Source organism: Lissotriton helveticus, chromosome 5_1 (assembly GCF_964261635.1).
Source record: "Lissotriton helveticus chromosome 5_1, aLisHel1.1, whole genome shotgun sequence".
In the NCBI taxonomy this organism is placed as follows: Eukaryota; Metazoa; Chordata; class Amphibia; order Caudata; family Salamandridae; genus Lissotriton; species Lissotriton helveticus.
The window spans coordinates 2,085,712,991-2,085,734,969 of record NC_136065.1 but is presented as its reverse complement, the minus strand read 5'-3'; the positions used below and the strand labels follow the sequence as shown (position 1 = coordinate 2,085,734,969).

The following is a 21,979-nucleotide window of genomic DNA, read 5'->3' as shown; positions in this document are numbered from 1 at the left end:
AGTGTACCAGCAGAATTGTGCCTGTGATGGGAATGGGTAAAATAAGCCATTCCGTGTCAGGTAAAATGCCCCCCTAACGTCTCTTGTGTAGGGCTTTTTAGTGACACCCACCGATTGTTGGGAGTCCCACGTTTGCCCCTCCTGTAGTGCAGCCAATTTTGCCCCTCCGGGGGCACCCAAGTGTGTCATTTCCTCGTGACTCCTAAGATATCCCTTTTGTGCCACCCTCTTCCGTAGGCGCCAGGGAGGGGGTCTCTTAGCAGTTACCCAGATATCTTTTCTGTGGTCCCCAAGTTCCCCTTCCTGAAGGACCCCAGGTATCTCTTCAGTGCTGAAGAGAGGTTGTGCCTTCTGTTAGAGTATGTGGCTTCTCTTCCTTGCACCCCCATGCTCCCCTTCTGTCTGGCCCAAAGGTGACCTCTGTAAGACTTGAGGGCGCGCGCTGAGCAGTCTTAAGCATCCTCCCAAGACCTGATGTTACACACAGAAGGCCTCCTGCATCCCAGTCTGACACTGCTGAGCCTCTGGGGGTGTCCACATTCTAAATCCCAGAATATGGTGTCCCTGTGTGACGTTTGCAGGAAGGTGAGTGCATTGTACCTGCCACTTGCGGCGTTCTTACGTGATTACAGGGGGGCCGGTGCGTGTGATAGTGCAGTAACCCAGATGCAAAGCGAAGATTGTGTTGGGTTTGAGTCAAGGCAAGGACAGACCACTGAGAGTCGCTGCCTGGTGGCTCAGCACGACTTGACGAGGTGTTGTGCACATTTTCTCCTCTACATACGCGTGTGAGTCTTAACTCTGCCAGTGAGTGGTCTGTGTACATTTGTGAAGTTACATTGGTAGCCGTATCCTGCCTCTAAGGGCGTGTGCATTGTCTGTCTGTGTACGAGTGCGCCCCTCTTAGACACGATCCACCAGCCCGGACCACCTGGAAAATACACTGGCCTTTCATTCAGTCGAGAGCATAAGTAGTGCTGGGACTGGAGCTGGTGAAGCAGCGCTCTCTCTCTCTCTCTCTCTCTCTCTCTCTCTCTCTCTCTCTCTCTCGGTGTGCTCTCTCTCTCTCTCTCTCTCTCTCTCTCTCGGTGTGCTCTCTCTCTCTCTCTCTCTCTCTCGGTGTGCTCTCTCTCTCTCTCGGTGTGCTCTCTCTCTCTCTCTCTCGGTGTGCTCTCTCTCTCCCCCCCTCCCTGAGAGGTTGGTTCTCTCTCTCTCTCTATCTTTCTTTCTCCACACCCCTCCCCCAGAGAGGTGTGCTCTCTCTGTTTACCTGAGAGGTGTGTTCTCTTTCTCTCTCTCTACCTGGGAGGTGTGTTCTCTGTATCTCTCTCTCTCTCTCTCTCTAGTCTTCTCTCCCGCCCTCTGTCTGCCTCTTCCTTCTCTCTCTCCCTCCCCTCCTTCTCTCTCTCTCTCTCATTCTCTCTTCCCCCCCCCCCCCCCCCTGAGAGGTGTGCTCTCTCTACCTAGGTGTGTTCTCTCTCTCTACCTACTCTTCTCTCGCGCCCTCTGTCTGCCTATTCCTTCTCTCTCTCCCTCTTCCTCTATCGCTCCCTCTCCCTCCCTCCCCACCTTTTCCTTTTCTCTCTCTCTCTCTCCCTGAGAGGTGTGCTCTCTCTCTCTACCTAGGAGGTGTGTTCTCTCTCTACTCTTCTCTCGCGCCCTCTGTCTGCCTCTTCCTTCTCTCTATCGCTCCCTCTCTCCCCTCCCTCCCCACCTTTCCCTTTTCTCTCCCATTCTCTCTCTCTCTCTCCCCCCACCTCTCCCTTCTCTCTACCTTCTGCCCCCCCCCCTCTCTTTTCTGATGGATTCCCTCCAATTCTTGGTAGTCAAAGCTAAGGTGATGGGGTGAAGCTTAAGGCCTTCACTTGACATTGTCCAACGAATGTGATAAAATGTGCACACTTGCGGGGAAAGTGCAGTGGTCCCTGCCCCCACCTATCAGGCCCTCTCTGCTGCTGATATTAAAAGTCAATATATATCTATAAAACTGTACACTGTCGACGAGGGGAGACCCGAGTAGGGGCTTAGAGACCGTCACTCCAGTCCTGCATAAGTGCCCCCACGGTGGGTGCGTGCCCACGTGCCGCCAGCGCTTGGCAGAGCTGTCAGACCCTTGTCAATGAGAATAAAAGCAACCCTTCTGGGAGGCACAGGCCGCTCTGTCGTGTGGATATTTTTATGCACAGTGTTTTGGGAAACCCATTGTACTGTGTGCACCTCGGCGGCAGGCTCGCGAGCGCCCCCTCTCTGCGGACCCCTTAGATTATTCTCCGGATCTCAGATCCGCGCGGGCTGCGGGCACTCGAGCGCCGGTGCCTTTCTTGCTTTTAATGACATCCATTTCCATTGTCTCTAGAGGCGTGCAGCGGAAAGAATAAATACAACCACACATTCCCACCGGCGAGGCGAAGCAGGTAAGAATCCTATGCTGAGCACAGCCTGACAGCCATTATTGCCTGCATGTTGTATCTGAGAGCAACCCACGAATGCCTGCAAAAAAACACAAATACAGTGTGTGTCCCTCACACCCAGGGCAGAATGTGCATTTGGAGGGCGTGTTTTTAGCGTGGCAGTGCATGTTAAGTAGCATGTGCATTGTATGTACGTCTAGTGAAACAGATAGCATTGGGAATTCTGCATTATTCGCAGTTCTGCAGCTGCCAGCTTAGGCTCTCATGTAATGCACATCATTATTTTAAGATTGAGTGTGTTTCAGGCATTGTTCATTTTTTGCGCAGGTGTGTAAGCCTCTCTCGCTCACCCAGGTGCAGTATTCCGAGGGATGGCAGGATAAAAGATGTGTGTTTGCGCGAGGGGAGATGCATGAACCGCCATCAAACCAAGCTATACATGTTATCTCTGTCTCACTGCTTCTGGTATCCTCATTGTGCTGTAAACTTCACTAAAGCGCGTGTCACACATCAGTGGGGCACATAGAGGGGTGCAGTCCCCTCTGTCACATATTTCTGCTTCCGACTTCCCAACCTTTGCTGGAGTGAGGTTTGTTGAGGCATTGCTGAGTTTCATGTACAGTTTTTCATGTTTTTTTTCATTTTTTAATTGCTTTTTCTGTCTTCCAATTTTCAATTCTTCATTCATAATTCCACTTGCCGGTTTGTATTTTATTTTCCCACTCTGGACAAGAGCCCTTTGATTCTTCTCCCCTCTTCCAAATTTGCAGAAGTGGTGGTTAGGCAGGTGTGCCGTTGCTTTGTAGTCAAGGCACCGCAAGCTGTCCAACCTATTGCAGTGGTTACCCCCCAATTGTGCAGCGTGCAACATCCTACCGAAGGTTGTCAAATGCTCCATGAGGCACTATGTTCCTGCAAATTGTTTAGGCAGTTTGGTGGCAGGGTTGTTGTTTTGTGACAGAATTCTGTGATTTTTTTGTGAGTCCCCAGCTTGTTGAGAGGTGTCAGATGAGATGGGGGGGGAAGTCTGGCACCTGTGTGATGAGACATGCCTAGTTTGCAAAAACAACAATTGATGGACAGAATGCAGAACAATGTCATACATTCACCCCAGTACAGAGATCTGAGTCCCATGCTCTCCACACCACTGGAGTTAAGCTATCTTGGCTGAAGACGGCTGATAGCCAGAAACCGGTCCTAGGATGCTTGATTCCGGTCCAGGAAACACATGGCTTGGCAGTTCGGGCTGGACTGTTCCTATGAGGCACAGGGTCAAGGCTGATTTGCATATGGCCATGTCTGAACTGGGGTGGTGTGGAGTGCAAAAAACGATGGATTTAGGCCCAGATCTCTGAATTGGAGTGAATGTATGACATTGTTCTGCATTCTGTCCATCAACTGTTGTTTTGCAACATGCCTAGTTTGGCCTCCCCGCTCCAGGCATTTTGGTTGCAAAGTTCCCTCAGCTCCATTTGGCGGCGGGTGGTGTGTCGGTGGTTTGATGTGGAGTGTGTCTTGTTCACAGATCTGTTGTGCCACTTGTGAACCCGGAGTATCGGGCAGCCAAGCTATTGTGTCCTGACCCCTGGTCACGCAGAATGGGAGTTTACCGTCCAGATGTTGCCAAAGTAGGAGGAAAACATGCAAACGTAGTTGTGCTAGCAAAGTGGGCGTTTCTTCCTGACTAATGGCTTTACACCCATCATGTTTCAGTTAGTAATCTGAAGGTGTTAGTGGACAATCCCCTACATAGACCCTTTTGGCCTGATTTAGGTGCGGCAGAAAGGGTGTGGCGCAATACTGAAGACCCGCCCACATTTTTTTAGAGTCGTGCGGTCCTTGAGTATGTCAGCAACGGAGACTACTGGCTGACATACACCTCCGTCAGAGGTTTTGCCATTTGTCCTCCCGCCCTATTCATAGTGAAAGAGCAAATAAGGGTGTTTTACTTTCACACACAGTCTTCTAAAATTTCGCGGTAAGTGAAAGTAAAAATATATCAAACTCCCATGATGAGGGAGGTTATGACTTTTTTATTTTTTTGTAAAAAATCCTGCTTTGTGAGTTTCTCTTTGAAAAAAGTAATCTTTGAAAGTGTGCTGTCTGATTTGGTCATGTTATTGGAGTCGGATGGCCCATTTTTAATGTAAGATGTCCGCCGGGTTAGTAGACATCTCTAACGACGGTGGGTGGAGTGCCCTCAGCATAGCAGTCATATAGTACTCTGGCATATTGATGGAATTATACTCTGCCGCACTCCGAATCAGGCCCTTTGTGTTATGTGCATGGTTGTATTATCAAAACTAACCCCACTGAATTACCCACATATAGCTTTCCAGAAAGGTGATCTAGATGAATGAGTGCACCGTACCTGTTTTGTTCTCATTTGAGTTGCCCACGTGATCTCTTCAGGTTGATGTTCTGGCCACCGGCTCACTCACTGGTGATATTTGTCCTTCAGCTTCATTTGATCAAAGCGTTTGTGGTCCATGATCCACAGAAAGAACCGTAAGAGTAAGGGTTCGGACTCCAACAAAGTGGTAACATTTGAGTCGGGCGGTAAACCTGATCGATAGGTCTATTATCACATGCATGTATGTTGCAGGTACACAAAATGCGACAATGGCCGTAGGATTTGGGTCCTCCAGATTATAAACTCTTCATGATTGAAATTTCATTTTGTAACGCGTATCAAGGGAACATTAGGTAGGTCAACAGTGTTGGCCTGGTATTCACAAACCTTTAAATCCCATGTCACTCTTTCAGCATTAGCTCATTTCAGTGGTCATCGTAAGTCGTGGCTGTCACGTAGCTTGTTCAGTACGTTTCATGTTTGTATGTACTTAATGCGTTTGAAGGTACTTTTGCCTTGCTTGAGGAATATCAGAGGGCCTTACCTTTACAATAGCATGCTATGCTAATGGGTGAGCTAGCAGAAGTAAAGTTGAAAACGAGAATTAAAGTTGTATGTTTTCATTTTTTGGCATAACGAAGAAAGGGTAAGGGAAAAGTGCCAAGAGGTACGGTATTCCCAAACAGTGGACAATGCAGGTCAAAAGAACTGAAATAAGAAAAGCAAAGGTAGGAGTGAAAAAGAGTAGTGGAAAGACGAGCGGAGAGGTGGGTAATATAGGTTGAGTAAAAGATGTGATGGCGACTAAACCTTTAAATAGATTAGCACCTGATGTTAGGACATTTGGAAGAGGTTACTAGAGCGATGGGCGGTTGTATAATTGGTCGAGAATCGTGGCGTGAGCACATTACAGAAGATTGTAAATGAAACAAGCCCTAGAAGTTTGGAAAATTTGGAGTTGAGTAAGAAAATGCAGCAAAATAGACTTTGGGGTAGTAGTTGAGGTGTAAAACAAAGGGTCTCGTGAGAAAAAATGTGTAGCCAATTGAAGAAATTGACAGACAAGGCCTGGGGTCTACAGTTGAGAACTTCTGGAGCAAGCGGGATGAAGATGGATGCAAAGAATGAACAAGAAAGATCAAAGATGGGTCGTGAGTAGTGGAGAGAACAGTAGGAGGATTCAGGGTTGGAATTTTAAGGAAGGCAGAGAATAGAGAGGGCAGGCAAGCAGAAGTAGAAAAGAAGATAATTTCACTATATTAAATCACTTGGCACAGTGGAAGCAGGAGCACTTTGAAGATTAGAAAACTGATGGGTGAGCGTGGAGGAGCCATCAAAGGATGATGAGAGATAGAGAGGTTTTAGAATTGCTGTTGAAAAGAGGGATGCTAAAACTATAGACAGAATCAAGATGTTCAGAAATGGAAAGGGAGGAGATTCTTATTTTTGATATTCTTGTTGAATGCCAACAGAATAAAAAAACTACAGACGTGTTTAGTTAAATCAATAAATTGAATAAATGTGTCATGAGAAGTAGTAGCTAGGCCATGAGCGGTTCAACCCAGTGATGTCGATAGAGGGCAGAGTCTTGCAGGAAGTGTGTGTTACATGAGTTCAGTGGTCTCAGGACAGTTTCTGTTGGTGATGGTCATCAAAAGTAACCACCACCAAAAAGTCACTGTCGCTGTTCACACCTTTCACCGATGAAAACATACCTTTTGTGACAAATGTTTGTAAAAACAATACTGTAAACCATTGCATTGTCCTGCTAAATGAAAAAAAGTGTTGTCAAAATGTATTTGCTACAGAAGGTTTTTATTTGTCAAGCGCTCTGTGCCCGGTGTGTGCCTTGAGGTCTTTCTTTCTGTAGACCAACATTGTCATATTCACCAGGCATGGGTCAGTGATGTTTGTACCAAGCCATTTATGAGCTCCCTAATTTCATAATAATTTGTTTTTTGAAAGTGTCCATAGGAGCCATAAAATGGGCTCCTTGCTGCAGTGGGATTTGCCCTGCCGCGGTTTCACAGTGTGAGAGCTGGTGGATACGGCGGGCGCGAGAAGCTCAGCCAGTCAAGCGTTCCTTTGCCGCTTTATAATGGGCTCCCGGAGGGATTCCGCGGTGCATTCTCCTTCTTATTACTCATGTATCAAGGCCATCGGCCAGTGAGGATGGAGGTGGCGGTCTATCTCAGTTCTTCTCCACCTTATGCTACTGTTTCTATAGCAGGAAAAATGTAAAGCTCTGTTGACTGTGCTTTTCTGCCAGAACCTTCTTCTGAGATCAATTCTTTTAACTCTGTCCAGTCACAAAAAAATCAAAATAGTTGCCCATTATCAGGGAAGACATTCACGTAGACCTAGAAGTGTTCTACAATCCTACCGTGGCATGTCCATTATTCGCAAATGCCGCTAATATTCAAATAAAAATCCATCAAATCGAGGAGGTTTTTAACTAAAGGCATTAGAATTTCCTGCTTCATTTTATGTATGTTATGTTCTGCTCAGGGTTTTACAGTGATCCATCAATGTTCAGTATTCCCCTTTTTAAGTGGCTGCTGTTGTGCGACTGCGGTTCCTTCAGTACTGGAACGAGTGAGATTGGAAAGCGTGCCCAAAAATGGTGTTATTCCGCGCCTGTCCGCCATCAGGGGCTCTGATGCAGATCCAATGTGTTCGGCTGACATTTTGCAATGTCTGACAATAACCTTCATGGTTGTTTTAGCCTCAGGATATTCATTTCTCCCTTGAAAGACCTTCTATGGACAAAAAAGCTATTAACACATAGGGTTCACTTCCCATGCGCTGTTACCAGAGACCAGCTCCGTAAAATGTATGGTATTGTGTATCTTGCCGGTAAAGTCCCTTATGTAATGGTCTGCTGGGCACAAGGGATGTTTCTGAATTTAATTGGATATCCTGTTTTACCCGCAAGCTCTAGCCATTAAACAGTAGGCAGGCCCACTTTTCAATTTCAGACTTCTTACCGCTTTATATTTTCAGGGTGGAAAAAAAAGAGGTAGGAAATAGATATATCGGGACCCAATCCTTTATTTTTATTTTTTTATGGCAGTACAGCATAATGACCTTTTACTTCCTTGGCTAATGTTTTTTTCCTCCGATTACTAGAGACCCACTATTGGTTGCCTGGGCTTGGACCTGTTTTTTAAATGTTTTTTCCTTTATTAATTTTGACCCAGTTAATATTGCAGAATTGTAAATGTAGGTTAATGGCACACAGTGCTTGCTGGCTGATTAATTATTATGATATATCACTCACCCCCCACCCTCTCCCCTCCAATAAGGGATCCCATAAACAACCCCTTCTTCTATTCAGGCAAAGATCTCATGAACAAAATAAGCAGGTCTCACTCACCGTAGAAGCTGACATTGATGTCTGTGTGGGCATATGAGCTCTTGTTTCCGTTGGTTAGTTATCGTGTGAGGTATCGCAGTGGATAAATGGGCTACTAAACTTGCTGGTACTTTACCCTGTGATCACGAGGACCCGGGCTTAGCCAACCAGTCCTACAACAACTGGATCACACATACACAAGATACAATACTACCAGTAAGGAAGACTATGTTGAAACGATCCCAAAAAACTGCCCCCTGGTACACGGACGCTCTTAGGGACAAGAAACGTCTATACAGAAGCCTGGAAAGACGCTGGCGCTCTGACTACACGGCTGACAGCAAAATCCGCTACCGCGAAGCTATCAGCTTATACAAATCGCAAGTAAAAACAGCACAGGCCACCTATTTTTCAGATAGAATAGTGACGGCCAAATCAAAACCTAAGGAGATCTTTCACATTGTAAAACAGCTAATGAAGCCTCCTCCCGCTGCTCAGGTCGAAAAATCCACCACCCACTGCAACAACATGGCTGAATTCTTCTACCAAAAAGTAAATACCATTTACTCAGCTTTTCCACCCCCAAGCACCTCCCCTATCCAATCTAACAAATCCCCAGCACTATACCCCTCCTTACCTCCGCTAGCCACGCTGACCAACTTCCCCTTACTGGACCTTTCAATTCTTGAATCCTTAGCAAAGGGAGTCAAATCCGGGTCTCCAGACGACCCAGCCCCGCCAGACATAATACTGGCTGCCTCTCAGGTCACCCTGCCCATAATTAGGGAGGTACTAAATTCATCTAACACCTCATGCTCGGTCCGGCTGTCTGGAAGCAGGCCAAGGTCAGAGCTTTATTGAAAAAGCCTACTCTGGATCCTACAGACCTGGGCAACTACAGACCCATCTCTCTACTTCCCTGGATAAGCAAGATTTTAGAAAACATGTAAACCACCACCTAGTAAACTTTTTGGAAAGCTTCCACCTATTAGATCCCACACAGACGGGATTCAGACCAAAACACGGGACTGAGACCGCTCTCCTCATGGTCACCGAGGAAGCTAGAACAATCCTAGATCGAGGAGGCTCAGTGGCAGTGATCCTCCTCGACCTAAGCGCAGCGTTCGATACGGTCAGTCATGAAACTCTGTTGTACCGTATGTCCTGTGCCGGGATAAAGGAAAAAGCCTGGTCGTGGTTTAAGTCCTTCTTAGAGGATAGGTCCGTCAGAGTCTTCGAGCTCCGTCTCCTCAAACAGACCTCTGAAGCGCGGAGTCCCCCAGGGCTCCTCTCTGAGCCCTGCACTCTTCAACATATATATGAGGCCACTGGCCGAGGTCGTCCGCCCGTTCGGGATTAAGATCATCTCGTATGCGGACGACACGCAACTGGTGGTCTCTCTGACACAGGATGAAAACCTACCGGCGTCAGGCGGGCTCAGAGAGTGCCTAGAAGAGGTGAAGGCCTGGATGTCCTCCTCATCCCTTAAGTTGAACGGGGACAAAACGGAGCTGATGCTCCTAGGCCCCCCAGATTTCCGTCCCTAAGATGCCCTTTGGCCCCCATGCCTGGGTCCCCCACCAACTCCCAAAGACAATATCAAGAGCCTCGGAGTATGGTTGGACAGATCCCTATCGTTCAATACGCAGGCCATGAAACTGTCAGCCACCTGTTTTGGCATCATGAGGATGCTAAGGAAAATCCTCCCCCTCATTCCCATGGAAGCCAAACAGGTGGCTATACAAGGGCTTATACAATCACGCCTTGATTTTAACAATGTGCTCTATCTTGGCGCCCCAGACTACATTCTGCGTAGGCTGCAGTTAGTGCAGAACTGTGCAGCCCGCTTACTGCTGGAGATCCCTCGCAGACATTCAATAAGGGCCAGCCTGGCTAGCCTCCACTGGCTACCAATCCGCCAAAGAATCTTGTTTAAGGCAATGTGTATTGCCCACTAAGCTTTCTGTGACACTGGCCCGAGCATCACCCGCAACCTAGTCACCCATTACCTGCCCAACAGAAGCCTTCGCTCCAGCCAGACATTTCTGGCAGTGACTCCCAGAATAAAAAGATCCAGGTCTGGCGGGAGGACCTTTGCACACAACGCCTCCAGGACATGGAATGCCCTTCCACTTCACCTCAGAGCTAACCCCAACCTCACCTCATTCCGCAAACAGCTTAAAACCCTACTTTTCAACTCACCTCTTTAACCTACGCCCCCTCCTATGCGTCTCTGACAGGTTTTGGTCTCACCAGCGCTTGGACGCCTCAGGGCAGCAATTCGCGCTATACAAATATAAATACAAATACAAATACAGGTCTCTTGAACGCACAGTATAAGGTATGCTGCACTACCGTAAGTAGGTAAAGAGTGGTTAGATTCCAAAGTCTCTGCCGGGTATATGATGTAGTCAGATAGTCTTTGACCCTATCCCCTAGCTCTGGGTTTCACGTCCCCTTTAAATAAGCGTTACCTGACATTTCATTAGTGAAAGAAAGTTTAGTTTCCTGATGCATTTATCTGAACTGATTTCTGCAGGCCTAGCATCTGAGTAGCACACATCGAAGTCCCATTATATGTAGTTATCAGGACCACAAACTCCTGCAGTAACCAATTTTATTTTGGCTGTTCCCAGGTCAAGCGCTTAAATGACTCCTCCTATCTTTCGAACCTTGGATACACTGTGCCTTGTGTACCTCTGATCGTAGATGGGTGCAAGGGTTTTTGGCCATTGCCTTGTGAACAGGTCTGCGTTAGCACCACTGAACAAAGAAAAGACCTTAGTGAATTTGATGCTAAATACCAGCTGAAATCAGTAGTCACTAATACACCTCAATAAAATGACTACAATTCTTTATAGGACATTCCCAAATGGCAACAGGAAGTAACTGGAATTTGTAGTGGGGATATGCAGCAGTTGGGTGAGTGGCCAAGAAGTAGGCTGGTGTTATGAGATGCCCATTTGACGTTTGCTGGTTTCAGGAGACCAAGAGGCCCTTTGGGCTGGCGTAGAGGACCGAGCGAGAGCTGGCCTAGGCACTCTTCTATATGTCCTTCCCCGACTACTCTTAGTAGGGTCACTCACGATGCCTGCGTCTTCATATGCTCTTCCCATGTTTTTCAACTTGATGTGGCCATCCAACTTCTCCAAGCCTACTGTCCTCAGGCGTGGCTGAATGTCTCTTCTTACGACTGTGGTGCTTTAGACTCAGCAAGACAAAGGCAACCGTTGGTTGCTAATTTAATTGTTTGCTTGAAAGCGAAGCCACTTCTCGCAGTTTTTTGCACCACAATTAAAACACTTGTAAACGTGACCCGGATTCACCGCCACAAAGTGGAGCTGTTGCAGCAGTTCCTAGGCTCGATGTGTTCTTCTGCTGCTCTGAGTTGTTGCAAATATTAAATCAGTTGATTTGCAGTTTGGTTTCAGAGGACTGGTTTGTGCAAATATCTGGCTCGTGTCATCTTTTCAAGATACCCCGGAGCTGTTTTTCGGTTCTTCTTGTTGCCTTATTTACTTTCACGTAATGGTATTATGTGCCCCTTCTCCACCTCCAGATAATGTGGGACTTGGCTCAACACCTTGTGCAAATATTCATTGCTGTGCTCAATTTATGCATATTTGCATCAAGATCTAATGTAAAAATGTTTACCCTGTATCCACTTTACTTTAATTTCGTTTTCAGATCTTTTCAATTTTACTTTTACATACCACGTGTCTTTTTCTTCAAAAACACATTCAAACCCTCACAGATTTAATAGATCTTTATAAATAAAATGCAACATAATGTATTATAGATACAAGATATTAACTGAATATGTGAATATAAACCATATTGTTTGTAGATACATGTTTGGGTGCTAAAGCTTTCTCTTGGATAGCAGCACTTAAAAGCCTATATTTGTGGCTCAAGTTTCAGAACCTCCCCTTCTGAAGGGAACTCTGTTCTTTTTAACCCCACTTCTGCCAATATGCTTTGTTTGCCTCGAAAAGTAAAGTTTTGACTTTCAAAAGTAATGCAAACCCAGCAGAATATTGTCCAGGTAAGATGGTTTTGTGAATGGTAGTTTTGCTTGTGGGGATGCTTGCCAGATTAGATACAGATGTATGCAGTTTGTTTCCATGGGAGTAGGGAGCAGTGGCAGCATTTGATAGCCAACTTAAGTATTGTTTGGTAAAAGGTGACCCTTAATTGTAGGTAGGTCCGATGACGCGCTGTTTTAGGGTGTGGGCAGCTTTTGAACATGGAATCGTGCACCTTACGATGGGGATGTGTTTACCGCTGGACCACTGACGCTTAACAACACTTCATCTTGAGCTGATGCAGCATTTATAAATAGAACACTTGCGCCCATTTATTTACCCTGGTGCATGCAGCCTGTGATTGCTTTCGTGTGCAACATTTGATTTACTGTAGAGTGCAGTGCCTGTTTCGCGACACAGCGTTGGATTGCAGGTGTCTGATGCGGTTGATCACATATGCATGCATCAGATAATCATGGGCTCTGGAAGTGTTTGATTAGGGATAACTTGAGATCCCAGGTGCCTGTAGCATTTGATCGTAAACCCAATTTAATCATCAGAGGTTAGGGTTTCATCACGAGCATTGTTTGAAAGTGGGATGGACACGTGCAAGTGTTGTTTGCATCTGCAGTTAAACCCAGAGGGTCACCATAGCAGCAACAAGAATTTGATCGTGTGTATTGTTTTAGCAAGTGTTCGTAGTAGTTCATCACAGACTGCTTTTGTTTGCTGGGTCTCCGACTCTACCTGAAATGGTGCCAGTGCGACAACCCCCTTTGCATTCAGAGGATGCTGCCACCCACCCTGACATCTGATGACCGCTCTGCAAGGCAGTAGCCTGGCTCTTAGCTAAGGACAAGAGCTCTTCAGAATTCACTGCTTCGTATGATTTTTATTTTGGATGGACTCGTCCCTTCCCTGAGACGCTTGCATTGAGGTTGAGGCGGGCCTATCCGTGATCTAATAAAATCCTTGGCAGCTGGCCCACCGGTCCACCTCCTGAAACAATGACCTGCTAAGGTCTGATAATAATACCGCAGAACTTTGGTGAAAGTTCAGAGCGCTCTCATCTGGATAGCGTCTACTTCCTCGCGCCAGGACGCCATCATCCTAACATCTTAACCTCAACCCATTCCACGCCTCTTTAAAAATCTGCAGTGCACCTTCACAAGAGATAACAAATGCCATTTACAGACTAGATCCCGAGGAACTTCTCAGGTGCACATGGACTGGAGAAATCAAGTTTTAATTAGAGACGGTTGAACTAATGCAGCACACTAGTGTGTGGGAAAAAACATTCAGGAAGTTACAGACTCATCTAGATTTTGGCATCGGGGTAGCGTGAAATGTAGGTTAGGCGTGTGTGGCTTCCCATTTTATTTATCTAACTGTTACATGTCACGGGAGAATGATTAGCATATATAGGGGCCGATTATGATGGCGGACGGACCTGAGTCCGTCCGCCACCATAGAGCAGGAGGGAACCTCCGCATGGCCTGCGGAGTTCCCTCCTGTGCAATTAGGATGTGACTGCCACCCTGGCGGTCACATCCTCTATTTTAACCATTGCGGCGGGTGCGGCTTCAAGCTGCATCCGCCGCAATGGTAAAAATGCACACATTGCATTTGTATGCAGAAAGTGGCAGGCACCGCGCGGTGCCTGCCGATTTCTGCATACAAATGCAGGGGGTACCATAGGTACCCCCCATGTGCACCCCCCCACCCTCCCTTCGCCTAGGGGGCCCGCAATGGGCCCCCGCAGTGAAGTTACAAATGCTTTTCCACGGCGGAAAACCGGCCGCGGAAAAGCATTTTTTAAAGCCCTTTCTAATATGGCGGAGGGTGTCTGAGAGACACCGTCACCATATTAGAGCTTTTCCGCCGCGGTTGTAAGCCAACCGCGGCGGAAAAGCTGCGGACGGAAACCAGGACCCACCAGCCATCCTAATTTCTAATTTCTAATTTAAAACATTTGTAGAGCGCAACGTCCACCGAGCGGTTTCTTGGCGCTAACAAGGTCCGGTTCACTGCGGATTGCAGGGGTAAGCAAGTTTATAAAAGGAAGGCCTGTCTAAACAGGAACGTTTTGAGATCCCTTCGAAAAGAGACATAGTGGGTGGCAAAACGTAGGTGATCAGGCAGAGAGTTCCACAAAGCAGGGGCCAGGGTGGAAAAATTGGCACCACCCCACTTTTTCCGCTTAAAACGGGGGGTTTGGAGGAAAGCTTTGGAGGAGGACCGGAGCTCTCTGGAGGGAACATAGTCGCTAATCAGCGAAGCGATGAAGGCCGGGGCAGTACCTTGCCGGGCCTGGAAGGTCATACAGGCGGTCTTAAAGAGGGAGCGCTCCCTGATAGGCAGCCAGTGGAGCTCCCTAAGAAGGGGGGAGGAGTGATGGTAACGTGGGAGACCGTAGATAAGCCGGGCCGCGTGGTTCTGCACCACCTGGAGCCTCCGTAAGCTGTATGCCGGAATGCCATTATAAAGGGCATTGGCGTAATCCAGCCGTGAGATTACCAATGCGGCCATGATCAGTTTGAGAGCCTGGGGGGAGAAAAAACGGGAAACAATACGGATTGTCCGAAGGGTGAGGAAGCAAGAGGAAACTACGGAACTGATTTGGGAGTGAAGAGTGAGGTGACTGTTCATTTTCACTCCCAGTGTTTTTACTGTGGCTGAAGGGGTAGGGGCGGGACCAAGAGAGGGGGGCCAAAAGTGGGGGTTCCAGGGACTGGATGAACCACCAGTGAGAACCAGCTCGGTCTTCTCCGGGTTCAATTTGAGGTGGTTGTGGTTCATCCAATCCCTGATGAAAATCATAATGGACTGAAAATTAGAAACAGAGAGAGAGGAAGAAGACAGGTCGAAGATGAGCTGGAGGTCATCTGCATAATTAAATACAGTGACCTCCAGCTGCTGAAGAGCGAAAATAAGAGGGGAGATGTAGAGGTTGAAAAGTAAGGGGGAAAGGGAAGAACCTTGGGGGACACCACAAGTGACGGGGAGTGGGGTGGTCGTGAAGGCTCCCAGCCGAACCGCCTGGGTACGGTCCCTCAGAAAGGAGGAAAGCCAAACCAGGGCTGTTCCCTGGATTCCGGCCGCCTTGACACGGGACAAGAGGATGTTATGGTCAACCGTGTCAAAAGCGGCGGAGAGGTCCAGGAGCACCAGCGCCTGGTGTTGGTTGTGATCCATTCCCTTCCTGAGTTCATCTAGGACCGATACCACGACTGATTCGGTCGAGTGCCTGGGACGAAAGCCAGCCTGGCGGGAAGCCAGCCCCCCATTTGCCTCTACGTGGGCACTGAGTACCGCGGTGACGTGGCGCTCTAGTACCTTGGCTAAATAGGGCAGTAGGGAGATGGGGCGATAATTGGCTGAGATGGTTGGGTCCGCGCCAGGCTTTTTCAGTATGGGCACTATGGTGGCAGCTTTGAGTGCGGGTGTCACGACTCCCTGGGCCAGAGAGTTGTTCAGGACAGTGACAGGGGGTTCAGGGCAGCAGGAGTAAATTTGCTGCAGAATGCGTGCAGGGCAGACATCTGCAGGGGAGCCCGATTTAACCTTAGGTAGAATCTCCAAGAACACTTCCTGGGTAAGGGGGGGAATAGAGGTAAGACAACTTGGGACGGTCTGAGGGGGAAGATCGACGAAGGCAGATGAAGGGGGAGGGATGTTAGCCTTGATGGTAATAATCTTGTCTAGGAAATATGAGTTAAGTTGGGTACATAAAGACTGGGATGGAGGAATTTGGGGTGAGGCTCTGTCAGAGAAGGCTAGATCATTCACAATGTTGAAGATCTCCCTGGGCTTGTTTTCGGCTGACGTGATTTTGGTGGAAAAATAGGCGGTTTTGGCATCAAGGATTGCCGTTTTATATTTGGCAAGTGCAGAGAGGTAGAGGGTTTTTAATGAAGGACAATAGTCCTTCCTCCAGTGTCTCTCTGCTTGACGAACGGTCAATTTAAGTTCTTTTAAGTTGCCATCAAACCATCTATTAGAATCCTTGGGTCGACGGATGGAAATACGGCGCAAGGGGGCTTCAGAGTCACAGCCTCTGGCTAGCCAGGCATTAATTGCCTCGGCTTGAGAGTTTGACGAGAGGCCAGCAAGGGTTGGAGGGGAATTCCGGAGCAGGGAGGTCAAAGCAGGGAGGTCAACTCTATTCCAATTTCTGGCCCATGTGTTTTTGGGGCGTGGGATTTTCGGCGCTGGTTCAATTAAGATGAAAAAGGAAATGAGGTCATGATCCGACCAGGGGCAGGGAGAGACAGTCACCGGGGAAATTGGGAGGTTGAGGGACCATACCTGGTCGAGAATGTGACCGTGAGAATGGGTGGGAACCGAAATATGCGGCACCAAGTTCAGGGAGAGCAGAGAATCTGTGAATTCCTTCGAAGTGGCGCACTCGGAAGGGTCGGAAGGCCAGTAATTAAAATCACCGAGGACCAGGATCGAAGCGTAGTTGACCACCAGGGTGGCCAGTAGGTCCTGGAACGCAGGTAGGAATAGGGGCGAGGGCTGGGGTGGGCGATACATCAAGAGGCAAGTGATGGGGGGAGAGAAATAAAGGGATCGGGCAACAAGGAATTCAGAGGAGGAAATAGGGGAAGATGGAAGGATCTGAAAATTAAAGTCCGCCCGGGCAATCAATGCCACACCACCGCCTGTCCTGCCCGCCGGGCGGTCAGTGCGTAGGGCAACATAGGTAGGGGGAAGGGTGGCCAGGAGAACGGGGAGGGACGAGTCACAAAACCAGGTCTCGGTCAAGAGCAATAGATCCGGTTTCTCAGAGTCGAGGAGGACGGATAGCTCATGGTGGTGTTTGACCGCAGATCTGGTATTGAGTAAGATGACAGATAGCGGAGGAGTAGAGGGAGGGGGGTCAGGTACGGAGGGGCAAAGCAGCGGTGGGGCCGGCAATGGCGGCAGCGGTATAGAGGTAGAAGAGGGAGTGAGTTTTAACGATGCAATGTGCTTTCCGATGGATTCAGAGAGTGGCCAGTGGCCCTGGAGAGAGGTCAGCTCCTCAGAGGAGTAGCACATAAAATTGGCATGGGGACGTGCCCCTAGCCCCGTCCGGCCGCGGACGGGCGCAGACGGGCTTGCCTTAGGCGCGCCTTCGGCGCGCCCGCTGCGCACGTCCGCTGCGCGTTCTGGGGTTGCACATTAAAATAGGGGATCTCTAGGGCGGGTAGGGGGCGTGGCCTCCGGGTGGGCGTGGCCAGGCGCCAAGGAAGCGGCGTGGAGGGTGACACGTGAGCGCTGGATCCGCTACACGGCGCCCTCGGGGGGTAAAGTGCAAAGTGCAAGCAGCAATCAGGTAGGCTTCATAAAACACAGGAAATACACAAAATACACTTTTAAAATCAAGCTCCCGGCTGTTTTGCCTCAGGAGTACGAACCAACTGAGCGCTTGTGTGTCAGCGCTTTAAGTAGGGCGGGTAGGGGGCGTGGCCTCCGGGTGGGCGTGGCCAGGCGCCAAGGAAGCGGCGTGGAGGGTGACACGTGAGCGCTGGATCCGCTACACGGCGCCCTCGGGGGGTAAAGTGCAAAGTGCAAGCAGCAATCAGGTAGGCTTCATAAAACACAGGAAATACACAAAATACACTTTTAAAATCAAGCTCCCGGCTGTTTTGCCTCAGGAGTACGAACCAACTGAGCGCTTGTGTGTCAGCGCTTTAAGTAGGGCGGGTAGGGGGCGTGGCCTCCGGGTGGGCGTGGCCAGGCGCCAAGGAAGCGGCGTGGAGGGTGACACGTGAGCGCTGGATCCGCTACACGGCGCCCTCGGGGGGTAAAGTGCAAAGTGCAAGCAGCAATCAGGTAGGCTTCATAAAACACAGGAAATACACAAAATACACTTTTAAAATCAAGCTCCCGGCTGTTTTGCCTCAGGAGTACGAACCAACTGAGCGCTTGTGTGTCAGCGCTTTAAGTAGGGCGGGTAGGGGGCGTGGCCTCCGGGTGGGCGTGGCCAGGCGCCAAGGAAGCGGCGTGGAGGGTGACACGTGAGCGCTGGATCCGCTACACGGCGCCCTCGGGGGGTAAAGTGCAAAGTGCAAGCAGCAATCAGGTAGGCTTCATAAAACACAGGAAATACACAAAATACACTTTTAAAATCAAGCTCCCGGCTGTTTTGCCTCAGGAGTACGAACCAACTGAGTGCTTGTGTGTCAGCGCTTTAAGTAGGGCGGGTAGGGGGCGTGGCCTCCGGGTGGGCGTGGCCAGGCGCCAAGGAAGCGGCGTGGAGGGTGACACGTGAGCGCTGGATCCTAATGTGGCGGTGGGTCTTTGGTGGGTCCGCTGCGGTTTTTCCGCATCCTCCGGGCCGGCGGTGGCTTCCGCCGGCCCGGAGGATGCGGCAAAACCGCAATCATAATAGGCCCCTTAGTCTCTCTTTCCCTCAAAAATGATCTTTGCTGCATGAAAGTCTGAGCTAAGCTTTTCTCTTTTTGGTTTAGCATTGATAGACATAAATCAGGACCACTGTGCAATGCTTAGCCCTGTGTGCGTTGTGGTATTGTACTGCATTAGACACACTCTTTGATTGGCAGATGAAGAAAAGCTTGATGGTTTTTTCCCCACGCTCTACTCTTGAAACTCCAGTTCAAAAGATGAATTCTAATGGCGCAAAAGGGCCATCACTCCAAAACGAAAAATTGAGACACATTTCGTAGGGGTATTGTTTTTTATCAAATTCTGGATGTGTTCATGGTAAAGCAGATTGGGGGTAAGCCGCGCACTTTGTGGACAGTGAATTTTAGCAGCACCGTTAGCACATTTCTATCAGTGCTCCTTTAAAGAAAACCACTCAGACTTTAATTCTCTACGTGAAGCCCCTTTCTGAAGGTTTAAATCTACAGCATTAATTTTAAACCGTTAAACGCTTTATTTTTTAATTTTAATCTTTTTTCAGAAGTGGTGGCTTATAAACTTTTGAGCTTTGGTGACAATACTGGGATTAGCAACTGCAGGCTTTTAGAAGCTTGGAGACCTAGTTTGCCTTGTTATGGGAGTACTTAACTGAATGTATTTAACATTGTATTGTGAGTGTGGGCACCAGTCGACAAGTGTGATCGGCTGTATGCGGTATAGAATCACAAGTGGTGTTCGATCAGGAGTTGCAGTGATTTAGCTTGGTTGCGCGCACTGTTGAATATAGGGCAGATTTGGATATACATTGTATAAACATTCATTTGATTGCATGTTTATACAATGAAATGAAATGAAAATGGGTTTTGTAAAGCGCAATAGTTGCCCTGAGGCGTCCAAGCGCTAAAAATGTATGCAAAATTGAATCACAGGCGGAATTTGATCACAAGTGTATGTGCAGTAGGGTCTTTGGTGCATTTGATTGAGGGTGCAGACAGTGTGTGCACATGGTTCCATGCAGTTATTAAAAGTGTTGTATGTATTTGTTTTACAGCATATAGCTTTGATTCACAAGTGTGCACGGAGGCTGATTGTGGTTACACGCTCGTTAGGATTATATTGTGTTTAATCCCGGTTGTGTGCATTGTAGTGTGGGTCTGCCTTATGCACACACTAACAATGCTTATGAGTCTAGGTCTGAGAATCATTTAATGATGGCTGAAGGCTCTGTTTGTGGGTATGAGGTACTGTTGGACCAGTGGTGTACGCGCAGGTGCAGACACTGTTCCATTGTAGGCATGGGCATTGTACGAATGGTGCGCCGGGGTTGGCAGCATTTGAGCAAAAATGCAAGTATTGATAAATTACAGGAATGTGGAGAGCTTGAGCAGAGCTGTGGCACCGTTTGGATCCTGACACAACTAGTTCATAGAGGTGGACAACAGTTGGACCACGGTTAAGGGGATTGAAAGAAGATGTGTTTTGGGCATGAATACGTAATAAGGGTTTTAATAAGTGCTTCCAACAAGAATGCTTTCGTCTATGTCTCCAGCTCTCATCACATCCACACGCCACAAGAGTTTTATTTTTCCTTTATTCTTCTACCTTAGCACAGCACTCCACGCCACATCTGTGCACCCTTCGAATGTCTGTTGGCGTTGAATGAGGTTGAATGTTGCGTGGCCCTCCTAAAATGTAAATGTAAATGTGGGTTTACTTGTAAAGCGCACTGCCACCCTACTCAGGGTATCCTGGTGCTGTATACCGCTGTGGAATCCTTCCTGGTTTTCCCTGTAAGATGCCCCCTACTGGGCACCCCCAAGGTGGAACCAGGCATCCCAGCGCCACTGGGGCCATTGTGGAGATTAAGCAAGCTATTGCCCAGAGTTGCAGAGTGGGACCAATGATTAGAGTAGGCACCAATGTGAGAATTGTCGAGTCCGCGGACATTGAGCCCGATACCCTGCCGTGTCGGGAATTGAGCCCTAGTCCCGGGCCAGACCTCTGCATCAGAGTCTGCCGCCTCTAACCAGTGAGCCACACTCCTCCTATTTCTCCAAAGGATTTATATAATCTAATAGGGCATTGCAAGTGGTTCCTTGACTGTTGTATACGGGTTCATCAGCTCTCTCTGTAGCACACCCACATCCGTGCATCCTCCGATTGTGGATGTTGGGCTTTCTTCCTCCCTGAAGATCGCCCATGCTCGCTCACAACATCTGCTGCATTTTAATCCCTGTGTCGCATCCCGCGAGTACCATCGCACCTTGCTCTCTCACTTCCAGTGAGCTCAGTAGTGCATCCGACAGAGACCTAGTAATCTGGTTTCCCGCTGCCACATCCAACGCAGCCATGTGGTCGGCCTTGCTCAACCTGCTTGTAGACCCTTCTAGGGACATTTGAGGATTTTAGTGGCCCTGGGCCAAGCATATTTTGGGGGCCCATTTGAGGAACAGTTTTGAATTTATGATCCTATTTCACCTCTTTCATGCCCTCTTTGGCCAACTCACTGACAGCGCACATACACACTTGCCCAAATTCTTAATGTCTTTACACGTAATAATCATGGATAGCGATGAATGTTTTCAATATTGTACCACAGCAGCTTCTCGCTAATATTATTGCAAATAATCTCTTTGACACTCCCGTTTCTCATATGCTAGGTCCTGATTTGATCTAAGAAAACGAATATATGGATATTGCATGAAACATAAAAACATTTCTCTCAAAATGTCTGTAATAGACAAACATATAACCTATATTGAAGATAAAGCAAAGAAAAGTGGTATTTAAAACAATCTGTTTAAGAATCATTCAGTGTCATCAGAGCAATACTTTCAGAACAGATCTGGTTCTATCAAGGCCCCCCCGAAAAGTTGGGAACCCTGGGCCGTAGCCCACTTTGCCCATGCCGTAAAATGTCTCTGGACCCTTCACACAATTCATGCACCCCCCCTCCACCCCCCTGGGCATTTCTAGTCCTGATGAGACTCATTTATCCAACACCGGGTCGAATCGCCATCGACACCTACTAAAGACAGACCTAAGATATCACAAACACACCAGATATCTCTCCTGGTGTTCTTATTTGTATGCAATACCATTGGCTGTCTTTCGACTTGTAAATATGTTTTTTATTTATTTACACATTGTCACTTCCTTCACTTTGTTTTGCTATTATCCTTTGCACTTAGGGTTCTGTTGAAAAACTCTTTCTCACCACTCACTTGATTGAGTGTGACTCAGTTGTTGTACATACTTGTAACTGCTTTCTGAAAATAAAGTAAATTCGGACGATTTGATTAATATACTGGTTGACTCTTCCAGTGATTTCATGCTGAGATTCACTCCTGACAGAATGTTTTTGGGGAGAGGATGTAGCCTTACAGATAGAGCGGTCGACCTCGAAGCTGGGGAACCGGGTTTGAGTCTCGGCAACGACGCTCAACATCCTGTGATTTTG

At 48.1% G+C, this 21,979-nt stretch overlaps 1 protein-coding gene across 2 annotated transcripts in view; it reads left to right on the top strand.

The window, feature by feature from the left end:
• Positions 1-21,979, top strand: part of SCAI (suppressor of cancer cell invasion) — a 565,718-nt gene that overhangs the window by 6,879 nt on the left and 536,860 nt on the right. For both annotated transcript variants that reach the window (XM_078646060.1, XM_078646059.1), the window contains exon 2: positions 2,357-2,414. The gene's annotated coding sequence lies outside the window, so the exon portion shown is untranslated. The remainder of the gene's footprint in view (positions 1-2,356; positions 2,415-21,979) is intronic.